This window comes from Rhinolophus sinicus, linkage group LG02 (genome assembly GCF_036562045.2).
Source record: "Rhinolophus sinicus isolate RSC01 linkage group LG02, ASM3656204v1, whole genome shotgun sequence".
Lineage (NCBI taxonomy): Eukaryota > Metazoa > Chordata > Mammalia > Chiroptera > Rhinolophidae > Rhinolophus > Rhinolophus sinicus.
The window spans coordinates 158,744,346-158,758,013 of record NC_133752.1 but is presented as its reverse complement, the minus strand read 5'-3'; the positions used below and the strand labels follow the sequence as shown (position 1 = coordinate 158,758,013).

The window sequence follows — 13,668 nt, the reverse complement described above, 5'->3', positions numbered from 1 at the left end:
AGAAGTTTTACTACTTTTAAATTCTTCTGCATAGATTTTCAGAAAACATGTTTGTTGTGTAAAGGGTATATGTGGAAAATAATTTGATTATTTTATGGTACTTAAAGTTTTAGTAAAGCTTATTGATCATCTAGATTCTATAGGAAATATGTTCCATAAGTAATTTATGAGGGTAAATAATATAATTCCATTTGTAATTCACGAATTCTGTCTTAATAGTTTGTCTCACTTTTTTGTATAAAACATTTAAAAAATACACTTCAAGAATGACAGCATAGAAAATGGCAGAGTAGGGAACTCACTCCACTGAAACAATTACTATTAAACTGACAAAAACTGACAGAATAAACTTTTTCTGAAAAACTCTAGAATCTAATGAAAAACTAATAACAATCAGGAAAGTGCTTAATGAAGGAAAAGACTGCTAAATTTCAGCATTTAAGGAAATTTCTGTCAGGTCAATGGCTGAATGCAGAGATAATGAACCAGAGAACTCAGTGACTACATAAAACAAGGAAAGCAATTTTGCTAAAATAGCAAACATTGAGAGAAAGAAGAATCTGATTTCCTGAGTTCCCACATGGCAATATTCAAAATGTCAAGTTTTTAATATGAGGCATAATAAATAAATAAATAAATAAATAAATAAGTAAATAAATAAATAAGTAAATACTTCAGAAAAGTCTGGCCCATCCACAGAGGGGAGAAAATAAATAAAGGACAGATACCATAACTGAAAAGACCCAGGCATTGGACTTACTAGACAAAACTTAAAATCAACTGTCTTAAATTTGCTCAAAGAGCAAACCATTGACAAAGAACTAAATGAAATCAGGAGACTGATGTCTCAGGAAATACACAATATCAATAAGGGCATAGAAATTATAAAAAGGAACCAAATAGAAGTTTTGGTGAAAAAAATATAATAGATAAAATGCAAGGTTCACTAATAGGGATACACTGTATATTTGAGTAGGCAGAAAAAAAAAACTTATAAACTCAAAGATAGAACAATTGATATTATCCACTGTGAGTAACAGAAAAAGAAAAGTGAAATAAAGTGAAGAGGTCCTAAGGAACTTTTTAGGAACTATTAATTGTATTAATTGTGGCGGCTGGCCCGCTGGCCCGCTACAATTAATATAGCATTATGGCAGCCCTAGAAAGGAAAAGCAAGTTAAAAAGGAAGAAAGAAAATGTGAAGAAATAATGGCTGAAAAACCTGACAAATTTGATGAAATACATGAATCTACAAATCCAAGACGTTCATTGAACTCCAATAAAATAAAGTCAAAGAGATTCACATTGAGACACATTGTAATAAACTGTCTAAAGACAAAGAGAGAATCTTGAAAGTAGCAACAGAGAAATGATTCATTACCTACAAGTGATTCTCAGTAAGATTAACAAGTGATTCTCAGTAAGATTAATAACTGATTTCCCATTAGAAATTATACAAGCCAGAAAACAGTGGGATGACATGTTTAGGGTGCTGAAAGAAAAATGTTATCAACCCAAAATTTTGTATCTGATGAAACTGTTCTTCAAAAATGAAAGAATAATTAAGACATTCATAGAGAAACAAAAGCTGTATATTTGTCCTACGAGAAATATTAAAGTGAGTCCTTTATGGTATAGTGAAAAGATAATAGACAGTAACTTGAAGGCTTACACAGAAGTAAAGAACTCCAGTAAAGGTAACTATGTAAATAAATATAAAGCCAGAATTATTGTATGTTTTGTTTGTAACACTTCCTGTTTTCACATATGATTTGAAAGATAAATGCATAAAACAATTAGAGAGAGGACTCAACTAAAATCAGAAATGAAAGAATGTTCACCTGACATCATGGAAATATGAAGGATCATAAGAAACTCCTATGAACAATTATATACCAACAAATTGAACAATTTAAAAGATACATGAATTCCTAGAAACATGCAAACTACCACGGCTGAACCATGATGAAATAGAAAATCAGAACAGACCAATTAGTAGTAAAAAAAAATTGAATCAGTAATTAAATACCTCCCAACAAACAAAAGTCCAAGATCAGATGGCTTCACTAGTGAGTTCTACCAAACAGTCAAAGAAAAATTAGTATCACTCTTTCTCAAATTCTTCAAAAAAATAGATGAGCAGAGAACTCTCCCATACTCATGAGGCCAGCATTGTCCTGATACCAAAACAAGAAAGGACACCACAAGAAAATTACAGGCCAATATCCCTGATAAACATAGTTGCAAAAATCCTCAATAAAGTATTAGCAAACTAAATTTAACACTACATTAAAATGATTAATTGGAATTTATTCCAGGGTTACAAGGATTGTTCAACATCTACAACTCAGTCAGTGTGACACACCACATTAATAGAATGTAGGGCAAAAAAATCATATGATCATCTCAAGATGCAGAAAAAACATTTGAAAAAATTCGACATTCATTTATAATAAAAACTAGCCTCTTCAATTAATGGTGTTGGGAAAACTAGACAGATACATGCAAAGGAGTGAAACTGTACCACTGTCTTACATCCTACACAAAATTTAACTCAAAATGGTTTAAAGACTTGAATGTAAAACCTGAAACCGTAAAACTCCTAGAAGAAAACCTAGGTGGTAAGCTGCTTGACGTATGTCTTGGCAATGATTTTTAAATGTGACACCAAAAGCAATCACAACAAAAGCAAAAATAAATGAGTGGGACTACATCAAACTAAAAGGCTTCTGCATAACAAAGGAAACCATCAACAAAATAAAGAGGCAACCTACTTAATGTGAGAAAATACTGGCAAATCATCTATCTGATAAGGGACTAATATCCAAATTATATAAAGAACTTTGTACAACTCAATAGCAAAGAAGCAACCAATTAGAAAACGGGCAGAAGATCCGAGCAGACATTTTTCTAAAGAAGACTTACAGATGGCCATCGGGTACATGAAAAGATGCTTAACATCACTAATCACTGGGGTAATGCAAATCCAAACTGCAATGAGGTATCATCTCATACCTGTTACAATGGCTGTTGTCAAAAAGAAAAAAACATGTGCTGGCAAGGATGTAGAAAATGGGAGCCCTGGTGCACTGTTGGTGGGAGTGTTACTGGTGCTGCCACTAGAGGAAACAGTAAGGAAGTTCCTGAAAAATTAGGCATAGAACTACCAATCTAACAATTCTACTTCTGGGTGTTTATCTGAAGAAAATGAAAACACTAACTAGAAAATATAGGTGCTTCAGGAAGTCATGGAGCTAGTGGTGGCGATAGTTGGCATTGAGAGTGAAGGAAAGGACATTACCTGGCACTTGCAGGCAGGAGGACTCTTTCCCATCCCACCACCTGACAGGTCACAAACATGTTGGACAAAAGTGAATTAAAGGCAGAGTTGGAACAAAAGAAGCAGCAGTTGGCCCAAGTCAGACAGGAAAAGAAGATAGAAGAAGAAAGGGATAAAAAAAAAGAAAAGGAAACTGATTAGAAGAAGGAAGCAGTTGCTCTCCTGTGCAAGAAGAATCGGATCTTGAAAAAAAAGAGAGAGAGAGAAACTGAAGCATTGCTTTAAAGCATGGGACTAATTCCAGAATCCCCCATTGTCTCTCCTCCTACTAGGTCTCCATCCTCCAAATCTGTGAGCACTGCAAGTGAAGTTGGAAGCCAAGATTCTGTAGATGGTTCAGTGGGATCCAGACAAGGATATATTAAACTTGGAATGGCTAAAATGACACAAGTTGACTTTCCTCCTCCTCGAGAAATCGTGACATACGAGGTCTAAAAATTAAGTTCACGAACTCATCCTAGAAAAAGTGCTACGTATCTCATTGCTGAATATCAGTATGGTCACCTTCCAAGTACTCCCCTTGGGAAGCTATGCACCAATGCCAGTGCCTAGTCCACCTTTCAAAGTGATTTTGGAACTCTTTCTGGAATGGCTATCAGAGCTGTTGTTGTATTACCCTTGATGTCCTGAATGTCATAAAAATGTCTTCCTTTCAATACTTCTTTGATCTTCAAGTAAAGAGAGAAGTAATTATGGGCCAGATCAGATGAGTAGGGAGGGTGTTCCAATACAGTTATTTGTTTACTGACTAAAAACTCCCTCACAGACAGTACTGTGTGAGCTGGTGCATTGTCATGATGCAAGAGCCATGAATTGTTGGCGAAATTTCAGGTTGTCTAACTTTTTCATGCAGTCTGTTTAGCACTTGCAAATAGTCAACTTGGTTAACTGTTTGTCCAGTTGGTACAAATTCATGATGACTAATCCCTCTAATAAAGATTAGCAACATCCTTGGAACAAGTTCATGAACTAAATTGTCAGAGCTCGTACAAAGTAAACTCAGACTCCAGTTATGGTCAACACAAAGATGTCCTCTCCAGTCTGAGAAGATTTAGTGACTCCTAAACCACCTGTTGAAAGTGAAGAAGAGAAATCTTTAAAAAGAAAGATGAGGACAATGATAGTAAAGCGCCCCCTCATGAACTGACTGAAGAAGAAAAGCAACAGTCTTGCACTCCGAGAAAAATTTTTTTAAGTTTCTTTGACCTTTCTACAAGAATTGTAGAAAGAGTTCTTTCTGAGCAGATTGACATCTTCTTTGACTACAGTGGAAGAGATTTGGAAGACAAAAAATGAGATATTCAAGCCAGTGCTAAACTGTCATTAAACCAACAATTTTTTGATGAATATTGGTGAAAGCATTGGGTTGTTAGTTGTTTGAATTGGTCATCTCAGTATCCAGAGTTACTTGTGTCTTCCTATACTAACAGTGAAGATGCTCCCTATGAGCCTGATGATGTGGCCCTTATATGGAATATGAAATACAAAAAAACTGCCCCAGTGTATGTGTTTCGCTGCATGTCAGCTGTGATGATTGCTACGTTTGCAAAATTGCATCCAAATCTGTTTTTTTTTGTTGTGGTACAGATTCAGGCTAAATGGTGCCCTAGGATGAGCGTAGCACTAAAAGAACCACAGTGAGAAGAACTCCACTGTCAGTTGCTGTGCTCACACATCCTGTATATTGTGTAAATGTTGTTGGAACACAAAATGCGCACAATTTGATTAGCATCTGTACTGATAAAAAAATTGTTCATGGAATCTATACATGCTTTCCCATCCACAGGATAGCATGGGATTGATTCATAAACAAAGGCAGTAGCTGTGACATCTATGTCCTTCCCTGTTGGAGATGTCAAAAACTTTGTTGTTGGGAGTGAAGAAGGTTCTGTGTACACAGCATTCTGCCAAGGCAGCAAAGCTGGAGTCGGTGAGATGTTTGAGGGTCATCAAGGACCAATCACTGGCATCCATTGTCATGCAGCTGTTGGAGCAGTAGACTTCTCCCATCTTTTTGTCACTGCATCATTTGACTGGACTGTAAAACTTGGGACAGCTAAGAATAGCAAGCCTTTATACTTCTTTGAAGAGAATTCATACTATGTTTATGATGTTATATGGTCACTCACCCACCTAGCCCGGTTTGCCTGTGTGGATGGCATGGGGAGGCTAGATTTGTGGAATCTCAATAATGACACAGCGGTACCAACTACCAGAATTTCCGTGGAGGGCAATCCTGCCCTTATTTGCATAAGATGGAACCATTCTGGAAAAGAGATTGCTATGGGTGATTCTGAAGGAAAGATTGTTATATACGATGAGGGAGAGCAGAATGCTGTCCCCTAAAATGATGAATGGGCATGATTCAGCTGAACACTTGCAGAAATTGGTGCAAACCGACCTGATAAAGAGAAGGAGGCTGCTACCCAAATCCCCGCGTAGCTCCTGAAAAGGGGATTGGTAGCCATAGTGGATTTGGGGAAGACTCTAAGTAGATCCTAAGACTATTTGCATGCTTCTGTCTAAACGATAGTTAAAAGGAAATTTTGTGTATTAAACTATCGATTTAATGCAGCAAGCAAATCTTAAAATGTCCCTTTTTACATTTTGGATTGGTGTCATTTTTAATACAACTGATTGACTTTACTGAATGCAGCCGTTTTTGAATTTGTATACACAGGTGTATATTTGGTATTAGTTATTCTTCTGAATTATTTTCAACTTATAACACTATGTACAGTTATTTCTAAACCACAAATTAAATAGTTCACATATTTTTAAATAATCATAATACCCTGTTGTACTGTTAACGTTCTCACTAACCGTAATATATAGGAAGATTATTTTATTCTTAATCATAGCATGCATACATCTATCCAAGTTACATTCTAATATCCTTCTTCTTTATAATTCATGGATAGCTATATATAAATAAAAACAAATACGATTTAACTTAAAAGAAAAGATATATGTACTCCATATTTATTGCAGCACTATTTACAAAAGTAAAGATATGGAAACAACCAAAGTGCCCTTTGATGGAGAAATAGATAAATAATATTTTATAATAATATTATATTTAATTTAAATAAATTATATTTAATTTAAATTAAATTTAATAATATATTTAATTTAAATAAAATAATATTTTATTTAAATATATAATAAAATTTATATATAATAAAATTATATATATATATAATATTATTCAACCATAAAAGGAATGAAATCTTGCCATTTGTGACAACATGGATTGACCTTGAGGGAATTATGCTATGTAAAATAAGTCAGAGAAATACATATACCATATAATCTCTCTTATATGTGGAATCTAAAAAAAACAAACAAAATATGTGCTCATAGATACAGAGAACAGATTGGTGGTTACCAGAGGCAGGGTGGTGGAGAAATGATAAAGGGGGTCAATAAAAAAAAGAAGAAAAAGAAAAACAAACAAATACAAGATATATAATTGGAAAAAAATTGGAGGTATAGTACTTAGGACATGGTGTTGTTGAAATAATTAAATGAGATAATTCATCTAGCATATATAATACAGTGCCTGGCACATAGTAAGCTGTCAATAACCATCATATTATTTTCCACTAGGATAAAAGCACATCGTGAACACTATTCTTCATCTTGTTGTTGTTGTTTTTCACAAAAATATGTCTTGGAAAACTGTTTCATAACAGTACATACCTTAGTTTTAAAATTTAATAAATCTAGCTTGTGTTTTTTACTATATTTTATAATTATAAAAACAGAAAAACTATTTGTGGTGGGATAATCTGTTTTAGTATGTCATCTGATGGTGACTCATAATTTAATTCTTGTTGCTCATGGATACCTCTGGTTAAACAAGGCATAGTTGTATTTTAATAGCAGTCCTTTAGTGGAGAGAATAAAACAAGCATATCCAGCACCAAATCTATGGACACATGAATATTCACACTAAATTTTCCTGCTTTTGTAAAGCTCTGAATCAAAAGCATTGGGTAATTAAAGCAGCTGTCAGAATTGATTTCTTTATTCATTTCGTCAATCTATGGACAAATCCCTACTTAAGGACTGCTATGACCAGACATTGTTTGATATCCTAGGGAGGCAGCAGTGAATAAAACAGAGTCCCTACCCTCATGGGGCATTCTCATTTCAGTTGTGGGGAGACAGGTAATAAACACCCAGGCTTATCCGATGCATCAGTTGGTGATAAGTTAAAAAAAAAAGAAAAGAAATTAAGTACTGATACATGCTATGATATGAGTGAAGCTTGAAAACATTTATTATATGACTGAAGCCAGACACAAAAGGTTACATCATATGTTTCCACTTAGATGAAATGTAGATGAAATGTTAGATTATGTAGACCTATAAAGACAGAATGCAGATTGGTGATTTTCAAGGGCTGAGGCAAAGGGGAAATGGAGAGTGACCACTTAGTGAGATGAAGGTGTCTTGGAACTAGATAGAGATAGGTAGTGGTTGAACAACATTGTGAATGTATTAAATGAACTGAATTATACACTTTTAAGTGGTTAATTTTATATTAAATAAATATCACCTCCGTAAGAAAATAAGTGAATAATTCACTATATTCTGAACTTTAAAAAAACAAAAAACAAAACCCAGGGATGAAACTGAAAGTTGTACTAGTCAGGGTTTATTCGAGACAGAAACCACAGGGTAATTTAACAGTGAATGTTTAATATAAAGATTTGTTAATTATAATTGATTACCTACTGATGGGAAAAGAGAACTCTACAGAATACAAGAAGAGCAGATATAAGAGGGAGCACCTACCTTTTTGGCTGAGACAGAACACCCAAGAAACGAACAAATATGCAAGAACCTGCCTCCCAAAGCTGAGACTCAGACTTTATTAGAGAGGGTGTGGCAGTGGCCCATAGGATGGTGGAAATGTCCGCTGTGGCCCTGTGCTGTGGAACTGACTGGTAATGCTCCTGCAAAGGTGATGAACTGGGAAGTTGCCATCTGGGGGAAGCTATCCAAGGAGAAATGCTGCTGACTGCAACACACTGCAGGAGTTTACTAGGAGGAGCTCCCGGAAAGCAAGAAAAGAGCCTTCCTCCTGCTGGGTCCCTCCAGCACTCTACACTAAGAACACTTAACATCGTGCCAACTGGCAAAGGGGAAAGGTTTACATTATTATGTCCATTATTGCAAAAAATAAAAGAGGGTCTTTAGCTGAGAAACAGTAAATTGATAACTGGCACAAAGTTATTTCCAAGTTTATTAAATTATTTTTAAGTTCAGGTGAAATGTTATAATACACAAAGTTCTCTGTTATAATACACAAAGGTCTCTAACTTTGATAATAGCCTCCAGTATTAATTCAAGAGGCATGCAATAATCATTATGCAATTACTTAGTTGTCATTGGGTTTGTGATATTACCGCTAATCATTTGGGAGTTGAAAAGATATGTTCCTTAGGAAAAAAGTATAAGTTAGTTCTTTTTTTAAAATAGACATGTTAAACTATAATGTTCAATTAAAAGTATTAGATAAATATATAACAATGAATTTAAAAACATTGTCAATGAGACATGCTTATTGATAATAAAGGGCATGGTCTGCCATTAGATTACATGCACTCAAATAAATATTTTTAAATTGTTAAAAACAAAAGCCAGATTATGATCAAGTTGAATAACTATAACATTGAATATAACAACAAATAATTGTTAGGACATGATTATAACATTTCTAGCAATTTTTAGGCCAACGTTTAATGTATCAAATAAATTATTGCAGTAGAATGTTGTTTAAAGGTTATTATTTTATGTGATAAAAATTCCTGTCTCAATTTTGATGTTTGTTTTTGAAAAACGTGCTTTGCTTCAACATTTATGTAGCAGCAGGAGACCATTATCTTGTGACAACACTTCAGTGCATTGACATTATCTGTTAATTATTTTTGCTACCACCAATTTCGAGCCTGGTGTGCTGTATATCCTAGCTCTTACCAGTTGTATGATTGCTCTTTCCTTCCTCATTGATGAGTCTGGAAAATATACAAATTTTAGTTAAAAGTGAAACTTACACAAAGGTTATACTTCGCGCAAAGGTTTCTGGAGCTACTGTGATCATCTCGAGTGGTTCAAAAATAATCTTCAGGTATTTAAAATTGCCTCTGATACGCACTGTGTTGGTATGGCCATCATGGCCCCTACAGTTCCTCTCTCCGGGGTATATCTGTCTCTTTCAAATAACCTCTGAGTGCCATTCCATAGCCTTTACCTAAATGTCTCCCACTTCATGAATGTCTTGTATAGATACTAATAAGCAGTTTTTCTCCATAATCATTCATAGGTCCTGTTTTGGGGGGACAACAGAAGGAGAAAGCAGATGACCACATCAAAAATAAACGGGAAAGATCCTATCCTCAGGGAAATATGGTCATGTAGAAGAGATACACCTTTTCCAAACTATGTAAGGAAATGTACATTTTCTTTAGATTTGTCATCTTGCTTCTGGTGGCCTCTGCTCTAATTGCTCTGCCTTTGTCTTTCTGTCTTCTTACAGAGAGAACTCACAAAGTTCTCCAGCCTGTTAGCTCAGATCTTGTGCTCCTTAGGGAAAGATGTACTACCTCCCTTAACCTGTTAGGCTTTCCAAAATAGAATGTATTGTACTGTGCTGTTTTTGCTTTGTGGTGAACTGCCTTTTTCACTCCTCTCTGCCATAGATTACCATTCTTTGTGCTCCTGTTCCCAAATAAAGACAAGGAATGTGGTTCTGAGCCCCTGCCTTCTTGCCTGGCACTGTATACTGCTCCTTATCTTCACATGGTGTTCTCCTTATAATTCCATTCCAATGCACCTTCGTGAAAGAGGTATTATCTAAACATCCTGTCTTAAATAGCCTACTTCCCCCTTAATTTCAATTACCTTTGATCCTGGTATTCTGATTTTCATTCTTCACCACATTTATGACTCTGTGATAATTTTATAAATATATTTGTTGCTTAACATCTCGGTCCCTTCATTATAATATTAGTATCACAAAGGCGAGTACATTTTTTAGTTGACTTCTCTATTACCGCCACCTAGAATAGGGCCTGGTACATGGTAAAAACTCACACACATAAAAAAAAAAACTTGTTAAATGTATGAATGAATGAATTGCACCTGATCCCTCTAAGGGGAATGCTTCAAATTTGAGTAATCTGAAGATGTAGCCACAGGACTAAAATTGCTGAAAATCAAATGCAGAACCTCGTTCTGCAACTGGGCTAATTACAATGCAAGTTGAACTTTTAGCGTCACGGGGTGTCTACATTGATTGATTGGAAAAGATTGGGATCCTGTAAGTTGGGATGAGGATGTGTGAGAAGACCTTGACAAAGCTCAGGACATTGATCCCCTAAATTCAGATGAGTCTTTTTTACCAGTAAAAATAGCCTTCCCGACCCCACTGGAATTGGCCACCTTATTCCCAGCTAAGGTGGCCTTTCCAGCCCTAGTGGAAGTTGTCTTTCCATTTCCACTGATAGCATCTTCCCCACCCACAGTGATAATTAGCCTTTCCACCTCCATTTGAGAGGATTAATCTTGCACAGCCTGAGGAAATAGTAATGGCCCCCCTGAGGCAGTTCTCATGTAAGATTATGCTAATTCTTCTCAATGCTCATCTCTACTACCTCTCTTTGCTTCTGAACCTTCATCTAGATTCAAGTCCTAACAGGCCCCTAAAGGTGAGGTACAAAATGTGATTCATAGGAAGGTCCACTTTCTTTCAAAAGAACTACTTTTGTTTTCTGATTTATGCAGACAAATCCAGGGAACATGTGTGTGAATGGGTACTAAGGGTATGAGATAATGGTGGAAAGAACATAAAGTGGCATCAGGCTTAATTTAATGATATGGGCTCCCGAACCAGAGATTTTGCATTTAATGTTGCATCTTGGGGAGTTAGAAAGGGATCTAACAATTTATTTGTTTGGTCCGCTAAAACATGGACCAAAAGATGTCTCACTGTGAGCAAAGTGAAAATGCCTGGCCTCCTTTGGTTGAATGTAGAGAAAAAGATGCAGACGTTTATGGAGATTGGAATGTTAGAGTGGATTTGTTATGTCTGACCTACTCACCTACACTGGGATGGTCTGCACGTAGAACATATACCGTTCACCAAAACTTTGAGAAATAAATTTGTGAAGGGATTTCCAGCATTCTTGAAGAGCAACATGATCACTCTTCTCTGTAGGCCAGAACTGAGAGTGGGAACCATAGCCACTCAACTGGAAAATCTAACCCCAATGGGAGTAAGTGGATCCTGGGGTGGCAAGGACCAACTAATGGCCAAAGACAAGGTGGGTGTGGTTATTGTAATGAACAGTGGAGACAAAGAAGTAATCAAATTTTTCTGACTCTTGTATCTTATAGACTTATGGTATTGACTATTTAATCATGGTGTTCCTAGAAGTGAAATAGATGGGAAGCTTAAAATTCTTACTGGATCTGTGTAAGCAGAAAACTACTAGGTCAAGTGAACAAAAGTCTAACTCAAATCATAAAAACAGAGAGTCGTAGGCCTTGATTTAATTCCCTGACTTGAGCGAGTTTACATACCCCAAAACCCTTTAATAAAGGCAAGGCCAGGTTCCCTTGAGGAATATATACTCAGGTATACTACCAAAGATTTACACTGTTAATCATTCTCCCAGCCTTCCCCAGTGACCTATGGCCTTTTATCAGGGTAACTGTACTTTGGGGAAGAGGAAATCAAACCTTTCAACAACTACTGGACACTGGCTCTAAACTGACACTGATTCTAGAAGACCCAAAGTGACTTTGTTACCCTCCAGTCAGTGTAGGGGCTTATGGAGGTCAGGTGATCAATGGAGTTTTTGCTCAGGTTTATCTCACAGTGGGGACAGTAGGTCCCTGAATCTATTTTGTGGTTATTTCCCCAGTTCCAGAATGCATAATTAGAATAGATGTACTTAGAAGTTGGCAGAAATCCCACAGATTGATTTCCTGACCCATACAGTGCAGGCCATTATGGTGGGAAAGGCCAAGTGGAAGCCATTAGAACTGTCTCTACCCAGGAAAATGATACATATAAAGCAATGCTTCATCCCTGAAAGGATTACAGATATTAATGCCACCATCAAGGACTTGAAAGATGTAGGAGTGGTGATTCCTACCACTTCCCCATTCAACTCTTTTATTTGGCCTGTGCAAAAGACAGGTGAATCTTGGAGAATGACAATTGATTATTGTAAACTTAACCATGTAGTGACTCCAATTGCAGCTGTTATACCAGATGTGGTTAATTTGCCTGAGCAAATTAACACATCCCCAGTAACTGGAATTCAGCTGTGTATCTGGCAAATGCCTTTTTCTCCATACCTACCTGTAAGGCATGCATTTATTTCTGGACTCTCTATTCTGTTCCCTTGATTTATGTGTCTGTTTTTATGCCAATACCATGCTGTTTTGATTACTATAACATGTAATATAGTTTGATATCAGTAGAATGATATCTTCAGCTTTATTCTTTCTCAGGATTGTTGTGTCTATACATGGTCTTTTATGGTTCTGTAGAAATTTTAGGATTATTTGTTCTAGCTCTGTGCAAAATGCCATTAGTATTTTGATAGGAATTGCACTGAATCTCTACATTGCTTTGGGTCATATGAACATTTTAACTATATTCATTTTTCCTATTCACAGGCATGGTATATGTTTTCATTTATTTGTATCTTCTTCAATTTGTCTCTTCAATGTCTTACAATTTTTTGAGTACAGGTCTTTCACTTCCTTAGTTAAATTTATTCCTTAGTATGGTTTTTTTTTTTTTTTTTTTTGATTCAATTTTGAATGATGTGACTTGTGAGTAACTAGTTGTCTTTCTCCTGCTGCTTTTAGGATTCTCTCTTTGTCTTTAACCTTTGCCATTTTAATTGTGATGTGTCTTGGTGTGGGCCTGTTTGGGTTCATCTTGATTGGGACTCTCTGAGCTTCCTGGACTTATATGTCTATATCCGTTGCCAGTTTAGGGACATTTTCAGTCATTATTTCTTCAAATAGGTTCTTAATCCCTTGCTCCCTCTCTTCTCCTTCTGGTACTCCTATGATGCGAATGTTGTTGTATTTGATGTTGTCCCAAAGGTTCCTTAAACTATCTTTGTTTTTTTTTATTCTTTTTTCCTTTTTGCTGTTCTTATTGGATATTTTTACTACCTTGTCTGTCAAATCACTGATTCATCTAATCTGCTATTGATTCCTTCCAATATAGTCTTCATTTCTGTTATTTTATTTATTTCTGACTGGTTCTTTTTTATGGTGTCTATGTCCTCCTT

At 35.8% G+C, this 13,668-nt stretch overlaps 1 protein-coding gene and 1 pseudogene across 1 annotated transcript in view; both read left to right on the top strand.

Annotated features, from left to right (window-relative positions):
• The window catches only part of LOC109449859 (ALG10 alpha-1,2-glucosyltransferase), a 285,010-nt gene that overhangs the window by 18,535 nt on the left and 252,807 nt on the right, over nucleotides 1–13,668 (top strand). The window lies entirely within an intron of this gene.
• LOC109449848 (cytoplasmic dynein 1 intermediate chain 2) lies at nucleotides 3,359–5,782 on the top strand (annotated as a pseudogene).